We start from the raw sequence: 15,107 nt of genomic DNA, 5'->3' as shown, positions 1-15,107 counted from the left end.
GCTATTATCAGTCCTAGAGTTGGACCTGGAGGCATAATTTTGTATTGTAAAATAAATATGACCGCAGGCAGCAGCATTTAGCAATTTTTGGTGCCAGATTTATTTGTGTGATAGAGCATTTGTGCAAATCTAGATCTGTTTCTCATGAATAAATCCATTGCTGAAAATGGCCTGTGGCCATATTGGTCATTTGTTTGTAATGCCGAATGCGAAATAATGCCCATACCTAGATTACAGTGACAACCGACCCACCACTAAAATTCCCAATGTTTGCTGTTACTTATGTGATATTAGTTATTTGGGAGCGGAGGATGAGAGATACACACTCATGTTCTCAGAGAAAACTCCCACATTTTAATCGCAGAGTTGACGCTGACATCCAACTCAATGACAGGTGAGCGATGACATAGTGCCCCTGCATTTCAGGAATACTTGTAACTTGGGGCCTGATATTTAAAACCTCCCCACTCAGATATTTTAAGAAGTCTCGTCAGTACGGTGAGGACTTTAATTTTTTTTAAAAACTCAAATTTTATCTTGAGAAATGTTTATGTTGCTATGTAGTGACCTTAATGTGAAACAGAGACTCCTACATTACATTTAAAAAAAATTCCCAAAGATTTTGTGGGATTTCTCTCCATGCCGGCGAGGTTTTGAATATCCCTTAGTGAGTACTTAACCCATTGTAATACATCCCTGGAATGCTATTCACAATAGGTTTTGGGAACATTGTGGTAATCACATGGTCACATTCTTACACACTAACACACACTCACAAACACAATCTCACACACTTACACACTCTCACACCCTAACACACACACATTCACACATTCTTACACACTAACACGCACTCACACACACAATCTCACAATCTTACACACTCTCACACACTAACACACACACAATCACACATTCTTACACACTAACACACACGAACACACACAGACAATATCACTTTCTTACACACTAAAACACACACACTCACATTCACGAACATACACTAAAAAAACACTCTAAAACTCTAACAGACACTCACACACACACACTAACACACACATACACTCTCTCGCACACACTCTTTCACACGCACACAAAGACACACTTTCACACAAAGACACACGCAAGAGAGAAATAACTATAGGCATGTGACGTATGGTGCAAATGTACCCAATGTCACCTTTTTGGCTGTAGCTATGTCCCACCAAAACCCGACCTTTCTTATGTCCGGGAATTACTCAGCTTCAAACCAAGACACACAAATGGAAACCTGAACTGTCCAGGTCATTCCGGAACAGGTGGCAACCCAAGTGAAGAGAGGGATTACTCATTAAAAGTTCCATATTCTTCAAATAAAAAGGTACAGAGATTAATAATAAAAAAGTTCCAGCAGGAAGCCATAGAAAGTCAAAACAAAGCTTTATTCCAAGTTAAAACAGGACATGCGGTTTAAAATTCAAAGCAGAGCATAGTCTGACCGGTTTCGGTCTCCCTGACCTTAATCATAGACTAAAGCCTAACATGTGGAGCATCTATTTAAATTACAATCTCCTGATTGGGCTAAAAGAAAAGTGCTAAGAAGATTAACCCTATGTATTCAAACACCATTAAACACTATATAATGACTATAGGTCATGACTGTATAAACAAACATACCATAGATGAATTATTCTAATCAGATCCTTTTAGACTTACTCAAAAGTGTGAAGGTTTATGTTATAATTTGTTAAGCATGTTTCAGTAATAATTTAAGGAAAACACCATAATACATCATATAAGTTTAGCATAATTAGGTGAATTTAGTTAATTATATATTGACAGCAAATAGATGATGATACATTATAATACATTAATACTACCCATAATGTTAACTTTGTGACTAACTCTAGTAATTAAAGGGACACTCAGGTTAAACTAAATTTTCATGATTCAGATACAGCATGTAATTTTAAACAACTTTCCAATTTACTTCCATTAAAAAAAATATGCACAGTCTTTTATATTTACAATTTTTGAGTAACCAGATCCTACTGAGCATGTGCAAGAATTCACAGACTATACGTATATGCATTTGTGATTGGCTGATTGCTATCACATGGTACAAGGGGAGTGGAAATATACATAACTTTGAAATTTGTTATAAAAAAATCTACTACTCATTTGAAGCTCAGACTAAGTGCTATTGCATTGTCTTGTTATCTTGCATTTGTTGATTATGCAAATCAAATGTGTTGACTGGTCCTTTAAGTATAACCTTTATACATAAATAAGAAATTCAAATGTGTCAATCCAAGTTAAACACATAGAACCATAAGCTCTCACGCTTTTTTATAGATGGTAATATGTAAAATTCAAATATATCAAATCATGACTAGACAATGAGATATAAGAAAACACTTTACTATTGTTAAATAGCACGCTCAAAACAGACATTAAGAGGAGGTGCTAAAATAATCCAACAAATATGATTAAGAAAGGTCATAGTTTTTTTACATAGACTCTCCAATTCATGGCATAGGCACTCTTATATAAGGAGTGGGCAATATATTCCGAGACCTAGTTTATGTAACTAGAACTAAAACTAAAAATATGTACATAGGGGGATGAAAAGGTTCATCTCTGCCAGAAATAAATAATATCAATTTCAGCTGAAGCCCGAAGGCAACAAACTCTGTAACTTGAAAATCCAATATGTTTCCTGTTTGCAGAGTATAGGAAACTTGTCACCCCCTCTAGGTGGTTTATTGAATTGTTCTATTGCCTGCCACCTCAAGGTTTTTGTATTTTGATGGTGTATCTCAATAAAATGTTTGGAGAGGGCAGAACATGATCTCTCTCCCGAGATGTATGACAAGTGCTCCCTGATATTTTTGCCCACCTCCCTCGCTGTCCTACCTATGTATTGTTTTTGACAGAGGCTACACTCAACTAGGTAAATAGCATACTAAGTACTCTTACAATTTATGCAACCCCTTGTAGGGAATACCTGTCCAGTGACTGTGGATTTAAAGATTTCAGAGCTGTTAACATGGTCACAAGAGGTGCAGTTTTTCCTTCTGCATTTATATGACCCATTGAAATGTAACCAGGAACTGATCATGCTCTTATCACTTTTCAACATACTGGGTGCTAGTATATTACCAAGAGTAACATTTCTTCTCGGAACAAACATGCAGCCCTTTTCAATGTTTTTTCTCAAAGCTTTATCCCCCATCAAAATGGGTAGTTTTTTTTACAACATTACAAACCTCATCATATTGATTTGAATATGAGGTAATGAACTTAGGTTTGTGTTTGTCTAATGTACGGTCTTGTCTCTTGGGAACACTATCCCCTTTAAGAAGTGAATCTCTATTCACTCTTTGGGTCTCATAAAAAGCCTTATTAATAATGTTTCTTGGATAACCTCTCTGAATCATCTTATCCCTCAAATTCCTACTCTGCATCTGAAAGGCACCTTCCAGGGAATAGTTCCTTTTAGCACGCAAAAATTGACTCTTGGTTATGCCTTTAAAGACATGCTTCGAATGGCTAGAACGAACGTGCAGCAGACTGTTCCCTGAAATGGGCTTTCTGTAGAGGGCAGAAATAATTTTAGTGCATCTCTCATCTCCAGAAAGAGTAATGTGCAGAAAATTTATCTTTTCTTTCTGCCATTCAAAAGTGAATTGCAATCCCACATCATTAGAATTGAGGGAAGTAAAAAAATCCTTAGCCTTAATCCATTCAGCAGACCATACAATGAGCACATCATCAATAAATCTCAGGTATTTCACAATGTAATCTGAGTAAACTCCACTACCTCCTTAGACGTGGGACCTCTCCCACCAACCCATGAACAGGTTTGCGTAGTAGGGAGCAAATTTAGCTCCCATAGCGGCCCCAAGTCTCTGGCGGTAGTAGTGTTCCTGAAACATAAAAAAATTGTGCCCCAGTAAAAACCTGATGACCCTGATGATCAAAATTCTTGCTTCATTAGTTAAGTCTGTATATAGACCCAAATAGTAGTCTATAGCTGTTAGACCATGATTGTGTGCGATGGAGGAGTACAGGGAGACTATGTCAATAGTTAACCAACTGTACTCCCCCTCCCAGGGCAAAGGTTCCAATTGTTGCAGAGCATGGGTGGTGTCTCTAACATAACTGGGTAACTGTTTTACTATAGGTTGTAAATATTGATCAACCCATTTTGACAATGGCTCAAGTAAAGAGCCAATACCTGCAACTATAGGTCTCCCCTTAACATCGGTTAGGCTTTTATGGACCTTGGGGAGGTGGTGGAAGATGGGAGTATCCGGATTATCAACTAGAATTAAATTAGCCATGGACGAGTCCATGAGTCCCTCCTCCACCACCTCATCAAGCAAGTGTAATAGCTCTTAAACCTTCAACCTAGCCGTAGGGTCAACAGATAGAGTAAGGTACGTGTCAACATCACTTAGTTGTCTATTGGCTTCATTAATATATTCAGCCCTGTCCATTACAACTACACATCCTCCTTTATCTGATTGCCTAATGACTATCTTGTCATTTTTCTGGAGGTTCAACAAGGCTTCACGCTATTTATAGGTTAAATTCTGACAATTCAAGTCAGGAGACTCAGTTAGTTCGGTGAGATCTTCGACCACCCTTTGATGAAATACCTCCAATAGTTTGCCTCTTGCCTGAACAGGGTAAAAATTGGACCTGTTCTTAAGTTTGGGTTTAATCGTTGCGGTCTGTTGATCGTCTACTCAAGTACTTTCCTGTTGAAGTTCTTCAAGAGCGATAATGGCACAAGTATCTCTAAAATCTATGGTATCATTGCTTAATTTTGCACCAACTGTAGGTGAATTTGCCGCCATCTGCTCTATTTGAACCTGCTAAGTGTCAAAGGAGACTGAAACCAGTCAGACTATGCTCTGCTTTGAATTTTAAACCGCATGTCCTGTTGTTTTAACTTGGAATAAAGCTTTGGTTTTTTGTTGTTGTTTTTTTTAATAATTTTTTTATTGAGATTTTGCTGAAAGAACAAAATATACATTGATCGCCAAATGACAATAGAGACGAAAGTTAAATGAAATAATGCATTTCACAAATAACAAGATGAAAATGAGTAACACAATAAAGGCTTCTGAAATCTCAGTTTTACAATAATGATGACTTAAGAGTGTGACTATTGGGGTGACCCTTCATAGGCCACTAAGATATAGGTAATGGTAACGGTGTGATAGTCACTTGCACGGCCACTTATGGCCCATATGATAAATCTTATACTTTGATAAATTGATAAAATTGTAGCTTAATCATTGGGGATGTCAGCGGGTAAGCACCGCTTGAAGAGGGGTAATGTGGGGGGTTGGGGGTGGGCTTTTAAGTGGATGCATAATATATTCTGTAAAATGGGGTAAAACGCAACTGAAACCTCAGCCTATTATTATTTGGCTAATAAGGCAAACCATGACAGAATAGTATTAAGGGAAGGGGCTTTAGTATATTTTGACTAGTTTGGTAAACATATAGATAGGTTATTAACTTTCCACATGCTGCCGTTAGGTAAAATAAATTGTGGAGTGCTATATAGCCTGTATGAGGAGTAGATATTGTGTTATAACAAAAAGAGGGTAGATATGCATATCTGCCACGGAATACAGTGAGGTTTAATGATGAGGCGCTCCATGGTATAATAATCTCAATATGGTCTAAGCTAGCCTATACTGAGGTGCGGGCACATGGATAATACTGTCCCCACAGAAAACTTATTTTGAATATATAAGTTTATGCTACTTATATAGGTTACATACTATAAAATTAAAGTAATGGGCACAGTTGAGCATTCACCATTTAATATCTGGGGTCTATGATATATTTGGTAAAAATAAGTAGGTGAAGTCATCATAGTTATACATAGATCCCTTCCAAGAAAGATATCATATAGTAATTTAAGGAGAATTGAAACACACCAATATGAGTGGGTTATAATAATATTAGTCTGTGCACAGTAGAAGAGAATATGAATTTACCTAAGCTAGAACTCAAAGATTTTTAGTTATAGTAGGAATGAGTAAATATCAATTATTTCAGTAAGCACACATTAAGGCAGTTGATAGACTATGGTTCTCTCAGGCCATTCCAAGGTTAGATAGGTCATAACAGAGCATAAAGTATAACTACAGATTAGATGCTTTGCAATACCAGATATCAGGCACACATATATATCTGACATAGAACACACAATACACTGGAAGATCTGGGCTACACGATATTTGAACACTAGAGACTGATCACTTATTTTCACTATAGTATAGGGTCTAGTAGGTATGAGTATACAGTTACAGTTCTGTAGGGGAGCACTTCTGGATACGCAGTGCAACTAATGGTATAAAAGGGCTAAGAATCTCATAAGTATAATCCCACATAAGTCTATGTCTAATCTACATCAAGATTATGGGCTTTCCTAATGTCAAGTCGAATGAGCCAGGAGGTTATAAAATAACAGCGTTTTTAGGTTCTCCAATGTATCAAAGACCTGAAGGGATGACCTGATGAAACATATCTGCAAAATAATAACTGACACAGCTCTAATTGCTTATAGCAGGCATATATGACATATTAACTGCAAATGGGAGCCATCAAATATACCATTACAAAGATATTTATACAGCATAAAGGCATACATAATGAAGTAAAACAGGAGGTTCCTCTGTAGATAACCCTTGATAGGTAGAGACAAAGGCAGAAAGCATGTATCAGCATGCAAACATATTACACAGGAACTCACCAATACCACATATCAACAATCAAAACTAACATTAAATATGAAAGGCAATTAAACTAGCAAACGCTTATAGTCCCATTTATCTAAATGTGTCTGTAGGACAAACAAGAAATATTAAACATTTTCCATGTGGCCATATGTGTATAGTCTCGTTATTCAACCTTTTCTGGTTTCTGAGTCTAGCCTACACCAGATTGGGTTAGTCCTGCTTGGTAGCGAAACAAGCCCCCATCTGCATCTTCACATACAGCCAAGAGAGAGTCTCGGAGGATCCCTGATGCGCGACAACTCTGGAGATTGTACAACCAGATCTCTTCCAGCCTGCGTAATGGCTCAGAAGCCATGTGGATCCTGTAAAGCCCCAAACTCCCCGCCCGAGGACCAGCCGCATCTCCCGAGCAGGAAATCCATGGCACACGGGTGAGTATCGGCACCCCATCTAAATCAGAAGTGAGAGCGAGTAGTTGGTTAGATGTCGGGTGCTTCATAGCAGGGGAGCTCACCGGGTCAGACATTAGATAAGCGTTCATCCTTCTGAAGTTCAGTGTTTCTATAGCGGGAACCAGATGGGGAGCCAAAGTGTGTGCCTCAGAGCTGCTATCGGCATATTCTCTCCAGGTGAGATCTGGGATCTGGCCACAGTTATCGAGACTGTGGAGTTGTTTTTATGTTGCAAGAGTCCTCTGCCAGATCCATGATGGCACCCTCAAGCAGTGACGGGTGTCTAGTATCATCTTTTATGTGTATCTCTTTAGCGACATCCATCAGGTCAGCAAACTCTCTATCCATTTGGCACTCTAGTGCAATTAGCAAAGCCGATATACTTGAGCGGAACTCCTCCATCTTGCAGTCGGAAAGAGTTGATTAGTTGGGCCCGCTATACCCGGAGTACCCGAGGGGGGTTGAGAATGAAAGTGCAGGCCGTCTACCTACTCAACTTGGTGTTTGGAATATTGTCCCTAAGGGTTAAACGTTAGTAGTTAAAGTATCATAGATCCTTCTTAGTTTTTGTTTGTGAAAGCTGCGCGTGTTATGTCATCAGGTAGATCGTTACTGCCTCGTGTAAAGATGACGGCCCATTATCCTTACTTGGCCAATTCAGATCCTGGAAGCTCTTCATAAAAAAAATATCTGGGTATAACTTAGATCTGTAGAGAAAACAGTAGTAGAATGCTATAAATATGATGTAAAACCATATCCCATGTATTCTTAAAAGTAAGTAAATTGGCTCCAGGAGCTTAATGAGATGCGACTGATCATGGCTGTTAGCCACGCCCTGGAATAAAGCTTTGTTTTGACTTTCTATGGCTTCCTGCTGGAACTTTTTATTATTTGCTTGATGGCATAGTAGACAGTGGGGTGTCTACTCCTACTTGGAAGTCTTATCCCTTGGGCTCATTACACATCATCCTATTGGTAAATATAAACTATTGCTAAGTCTGTGGCCTATTATCACTGCTGCCGTGCCATTTTTCCTTCTGGGGGACAAGCATTCTACACTGCTATGCTGGCGAGTGTTAACTGCTAGTGCTGTGAAGTCATGACGAGAAGGCTTAATGTGGGGGGATTCTGCACATTCCCTAATGCTCGGCGTAGCTATACAATCATTGGTAGGAGCTTAAGACCTCAGCAGCCGGTTCCATTCACGATTGGTCACAGATCAGTCGCATGATACTGAAAGCATAGATCCTGTAGTTCTAGCGGATGCTGGAGTAAAAACGACTTACACGGAATGCTGAGTTGGATTAACCGCTCCTACGCACCGGGATGGTTATGAATCACTGCACAAACCCTAGCTAAGCTTATAAGCTGTGTGAACAGTGATGCCTTGGCATTAAGGCAATCTGCTGATAAGCAGACTTGAAGTAAAAAGGTGCGTCATTGTGAACCTAATTTGCATATCTTACCCAGAATCCTTTGCTGCATTGGAAACAATGTATTCCAGAGCTTTTCTGTGGGAAAAACAAGCCTTCTGGCCTGTCTAGATTTGTTAATGAACTACACAATGAGTTATTTTCTCTATATTTTGTGCGTAGTGTTGGATTTTAAACTCACCTTTTACCTCCCCCTAATTTTAAATGTTGTTGTGTATATATATGTCAAAGTATCTGTAGATGTCAGTGGCTCATACATATGTATATATGTATATATATATGTGTATATATATATATATATATATATATATATATATATATATGATAAAATAAATATGAAATATCTAAAAAAGCATGCTCATGTTATCACTGGGTACACTCTATGTATTCCACATCTGAGAACAAAGGATTGCTTTCAAAGATTTCCTGCTGAGGTGTGTAGGTTAAAATACCTATCAGATTGTCACTGACCCTTTCTTCTTACTAGTGGAACATTTGGCCATTAGTCATTTCAAAGAAAGACAGATTACTTCAAAGTAATATTAGCATGATGAAGCCTGCGTAAAGAGTTCCCCTATCTAGAGGAGTGGACGGTCCGTCTGGAAGGATAATTTAATATTTATCTGCATGATAAATTATTCCTGCTGAGATTTAAATACACATGGGGTGTTTGAACTCAGGTTACCTACAGACATGAGAAAGCTAAATTTCAGATACAGAAATAATATATATAATCTTCATGTAGTTAAGATACTCAAATGAATATATATATATGTATATATATATATATATATATATATATATATATATATATATATATATATATATTTAGACAACATATTAAATATGAATAAAAATCTGGGAGATTATCTAGGCCTAGGAAGTTGAAAACCTGAAAGTTAAGATTCCAGCATGTCTTAACCTATGTACTTTTGGAAGCATAGAATGTTTTAAGGATTTAAAATGAACATTTTTAAGAAGTACATATATAATTGGTATTTTAAATAATATCCTATGTATTTTATACAGACATGAAATATTAATCTGTATGGGATAATAATCAAATGTAGACATAGTTGTGTGAAAATGACCTATATTTGCTGATCTCAAGGTATGTGTGTCATATTGAGAAGATGACTAAAAAAGTAATTAAACCCATGATGAAGACATTATAATCCTTAAATCATTTCATAGAAAATATGATTTTAAACGCATTTTAATATATTATAAGTGGAATATATTCACGTTTGGTCTTAAAATGATCAGAGGAAGTGACACGGTGCGGACCATATATGAAACGTATGATTTATTAATACAAGAGATTATAATATGCTGAAAATAATAACAATATAAGGAGATATTTGGAATGTAGCAAAAATGAATGATAAGACTTCATTTACTGTTGTCTTTTGCCCCCTAGGGGATTGGAACTGGTATGACAGCCAAATGAATTGTCTATTAAAACACATGCAAATCCAGATAACCAATCAATGCTGAACATCCGAAGAGCCAATCCGAAAAAGACAAGCACCGAAGGGCCTCCCATATCGTTTCACCAATGATTAAGATATATAAGCTAAATACAAGAGGAAAAAAGAGGCTGGCTGAACTTTTTGCTGAAACCCTGGACTGATAACTGCTGCGTGGGGACACAGTTATTATAAGCAAGATTGGGCTACCTTTTTATTATCCACATTGCAAATACCCTTATTTTCATATGAGGTGAAATAAGTTTTGAAGCTGAATTATCGATTTGGTCATTTTGGGTGAAGTATACGCGATTATAAATATATATATAATATTTAAATCAAAGATATTTAGTAACTATAACTAAACTGCAGTTAATAGATTTAAAAGAACAATTTGTATTTTAAAACTTGTGTTTCATAGCCCTGTGTATTTTACAACTAATAATTAATGCTAAGTAATTTATCTTTGCAAATATACAAATATATTTTAGAATTGGTCTTAATTGTAGGTAATTAAGAATTTATTTCAGCTTAAATAATTTGGCATTCAAACTGACTGTTTACGTTAATAATATATATACTTCTGGTGTTTTTAAATTGGAATTGTATTAGAATAACTTGTGAGTTAAATAACTTAATTATATCAGTCTGAATGTTAGTGGCTCATATCTTGGTATCTCATTGTGGTATTTTAATGAAATTCAATTGTGAATAAGGTTAATAAATAAGGTAATTTTTATGATCTTTGCATAGCATATTATAACAGTTTAAATGTGTATAGTTTTGATTCATATCTGGTTTTCTATAAATATAAAGAATTTAGGAATTTAAATTAATTTTATTGTTTTGCATATGCATTTTTATTGGGGGTTTATTTTAAAGGATAATTATTAAATATATTGTATTATAACCTGGTCATATACTGATATATATATATATATATATATACACACACACATATATACACACACATATATATATATGTATATATATATATATGCATATACAGTATATGTATTACGGTGTAATGAAATTTTTATATTCACATTTTTATGTTACACAGAGTCTGATGGTCAGCTGACAATTGTTATTGGGCGGCTCCTCCTGGAGACTGGTTACTGGTCCATATACGGCTGGAGGGGCGTATATGGAAATGTATCCTTACACACCACGGAATGGAGGATACGCCGAATCTGAACGGCCTGTATGAGCTGCATCATTAGATGTATTTTGTTAAACACATATCAGATATGCCCAGTATAGCCATATGGTTACTCAGGGGGGGTAAATGATTGTAATCTGATGACGATCTTATATAATCCAATCCTAAATGTATCATTATACTAAAGACAATATGTTGATTTGTATGGACACCCAGTATCTGTGTTATATATGCATTATTTGATTATGTTGATTTGTCTTATTAGCACTGTTTATATGATATGTAATGTATTTTTTGATAGAAGTTTGCACTATATATATTGTTACAATCAGTGTTACTATGGTGCTTACCATAGAGATACCTTATGTCAATTCCCGGGGGAGGAGTTATTGGCCTATATAAGCCCTCACTATTGCTCACTTATGTTTGGTCTGATGAAGAAGATGGTTTGAACCCCAAAACATCACAATAAACCACATTTGATGTTTGAAAGTCCAGTGAGTTTTGATCCATTTCTTCACTAGATATATATATATATAGGATATCCCTGCACTTGAAAGCAAAGAAATAGTTATAAAAGAATAGTTAAAAACAAAAAGACTGAGCGTCCCAAGTCTTAATAAAAAATAAAGACATCAGATCTGATTCAATAGGATATTCATAAACCTGAGATATGAATAAAGCAAATGGCTTATGTACGAAAGTCCCAGTGTGGAAATGATTTATGCTGTATCCAAGTATAAACATCCCTGCATCAATTTCCATCCATCAGAAGAAATAATATCAAAGCGCCAAACAGCACTGGCAGGGTCTGGGTGGTATACTTTGAGTGTTAATCAAGTATAAGTTTTAGAACAATGTAACGTTTAAGACACTTTATTGCAATAAACAATTTAAAACAGTATAAAAATATAAAACAATGTTGGTTTAAAACAATGTTACATTAAAAACAAATAATCAAGGATCCAAGATTTTACAAGGGATGACAAAAATACAATACAATAATTGTATAGAAAGAAAAAGTCGATAGTGTCAGCCTATGGGCGTGATACAGCAGTGTAATATATAACTGATGTCTGTGGATGAGAGGTGTTTACCTAGTATTAAAAGGTATGTTCCTAGTGTTGAGAAGCATATACAATAGATAAGCAGGTTGGTGGAAAATATGTGTCAAAATCAAAATCGTGATTTTACAAAAGAAAAAATAATAAAAATATAAACTTGACAAATAAAACAATATTGAAAATGTGAAAAAACTGCTCAAAAAAAGGATAAGCAGAGAACAGTGTAAACAAAAATTATATTCAAAATGTTTCCCAAAAGGAAGTCCAAACTGTGTTCGTGAAAATGTCAATAAAAAGTGGATCAACAGTTTCCACAAATGGTGAAAATATATCCGGTGGGGTGCAAAAAAAAAATGATAAAAAATGTATCCGGTGAAAAACGATTACAAAACCAGAAAGCAAGTGGTAAAAAAGAAGGAAGTCTGTTCAAATTGGTGTTGGTTAGTCACACAATCCAAACGAATGTTAAATGTGGGTGTGGGAGTTTTCCTCCAAAGTTGAGGGAACTAGTGTGTCTTCAAAAATAGATACAACTTGTTGCAGATGAAAGTCCTTCTGCCAAAAAGAAAAATAACAATAGTGTAGATGGTTTTTATAAAATTAATAATATCAGAATGTCCATATGAATATAAAGTGCACTTGTTAATTCAGCAGCCAGGGTTAGTATGCAGGTGCAGGAAAAACAAGTTTCATGAGTGAACAGGAATATGTTACTAAAGATTGTCACGTTAGGAACTGACAATACATGAGATAAGTCCGCCGGATGGGTCACGTTATGTCTGAGAAGCATATACAGTACATACACAGCAGCTACACGGTTTCCAACAACTGCAATGGGGTATATATATATATATAATTATATATATTTATATATAGAGTGGTCTGGCCCTTCTGTATCCACCAGAAGTAAATATAAATCCACCACTTTCACAGTGCAAACGTGGTGGGGTTATACTTACTTCTGGCAGATACAGTCATAAGGGCCAGACCACTCTATATATGCCATGTATTGCCAGTTCCTAACGTGACAATCTTTAGTAACATATTACTGTTCACTCATGAAGCTTGTTTTTCCTGCACATGCATACTAACCCCTGGCTGCTGAATTAACAAGTGCACTTTATATTCATATGGAACTTGCTTACTTATGCTTGCTGCTTTTGTTTGCCATGGCTGGAAATTGATGCAGGGATGTTTATACTGGGATACAGCATAAATCATTTCCACACTAAGCACTGACTGGCCTTTTCAGTGGGACATTTGTACATAAACCATTTGCTTTATTCATATCTCAGGTTTATGAATATCCCATTGACTCAGATCTAATGTGTCAATTTTTTTTTATTTTATTACATCTTTATTTAAAAATAACAATAACATACAGATGCTTGCATCGAAAACAAGAAGCCATAAAGCCAAAGTCCAAATGCTTCTTCTATCTTAAGTCCAAGATAAAGTCCAGTTGTGATATATATATATTACATAGTATCATGCATATGACAAAGTTACAGCCCTCCTCTGCAATATATTAGTTGTTTAACATACTTTACGAAATGTATTCGTGACGTTTAACCAGCACATTTTCAGCTATTAGCCCAAAATAAACATGGAGACGTATGACCAGCGTTTGCAGTCACGTGTTTCGGCGCAACAGGATGACGCGCGAAGTTTAAACTTGCAGCTGACTGGCACTAGGAGTTGGTGCGGTAGTCTGGGCAGTTGGTGCCCCCTCCGGGCGAGGTAATGATAAGTTATAGGCAGCAGGTACTATAGGGGATTGTGTTTTATAGACGGTAGTTTAATGCCAGTATGGAGTGAGTCATTAGTCCCCCCTTAGTCTGAGCACTGTCAGTAACTGCCCATGAAACAGTCAGTTGAAAGGTATCACTTTTGTCAGCTTTTGCCCAGGCTAATGAGTCATTGTCAGTAATTCATTAGGGAGGTAAGAGATTGTTTTTCATCAATAGTAAATATGTCTTCAGAAATGTAATTCATGCCCAGCAAATGCAGCTGTGATGCGATTGTCTCAATAAGTATCAGTGGTTGCTTATTATTTCTAACCAGCATATTTCCCTCAAAGTGATTCTAAACTGAAAATGTGCTATACAATGTTTCATTATGCACGGTACAATGTGTTGCTATTGCTCACCTTTTCTATGTCTTTACTTTGAAAATGTTTTTTATTCTACTGTACCAGAGAGGCTTGAGTGCTTCTCAGATGATTCATCCAGTACTATCAATAAAGTCCAGCACTGATATTCCAATGGTGCACAGCTGCTACTGTGTCCTGCATAAAAGGGACAGTATACACCAATTTTCACGACTGCATGTAATGGACACTATAAATAAGACACTATAAATAAGACTCACATTTTATCACTGTTGATGAGGTTAGGCTGGGACACCCAGTAAAAGGGGCTGGGAAACCAGAATGAGCAGACACTCCCCCATTCCCTGCATATGAAAAGACCCATTACACAAACTGGAGCAAGCTTGAATCTGTAGACATCCGTATATATTGAAAACTTTGGGGCTTGTTTAGGAGTCTGAAAATCAGCAGAATGTTATTTAAAAATAAGTAAAACTATACATTGTTACAAAAACACTCCCAGATAGTCTATATAAATGGATCATCTACAAAGTATTTATGCAAAGAAAAATCTAGTGTACAATGTCCCTTTAAACCCAGATAATGACACAAAGAACAAAATATAGCAGCAACACTCCACATATTTCAAATCTTTGTCTTTATTGTGCATAAATGCAGGCAAGTAGCAATGT

This window comes from Bombina bombina, chromosome 3 (assembly GCF_027579735.1).
Source record: "Bombina bombina isolate aBomBom1 chromosome 3, aBomBom1.pri, whole genome shotgun sequence".
Lineage (NCBI taxonomy): Eukaryota > Metazoa > Chordata > Amphibia > Anura > Bombinatoridae > Bombina > Bombina bombina.
This window is presented reverse-complemented; position numbering follows the sequence as displayed.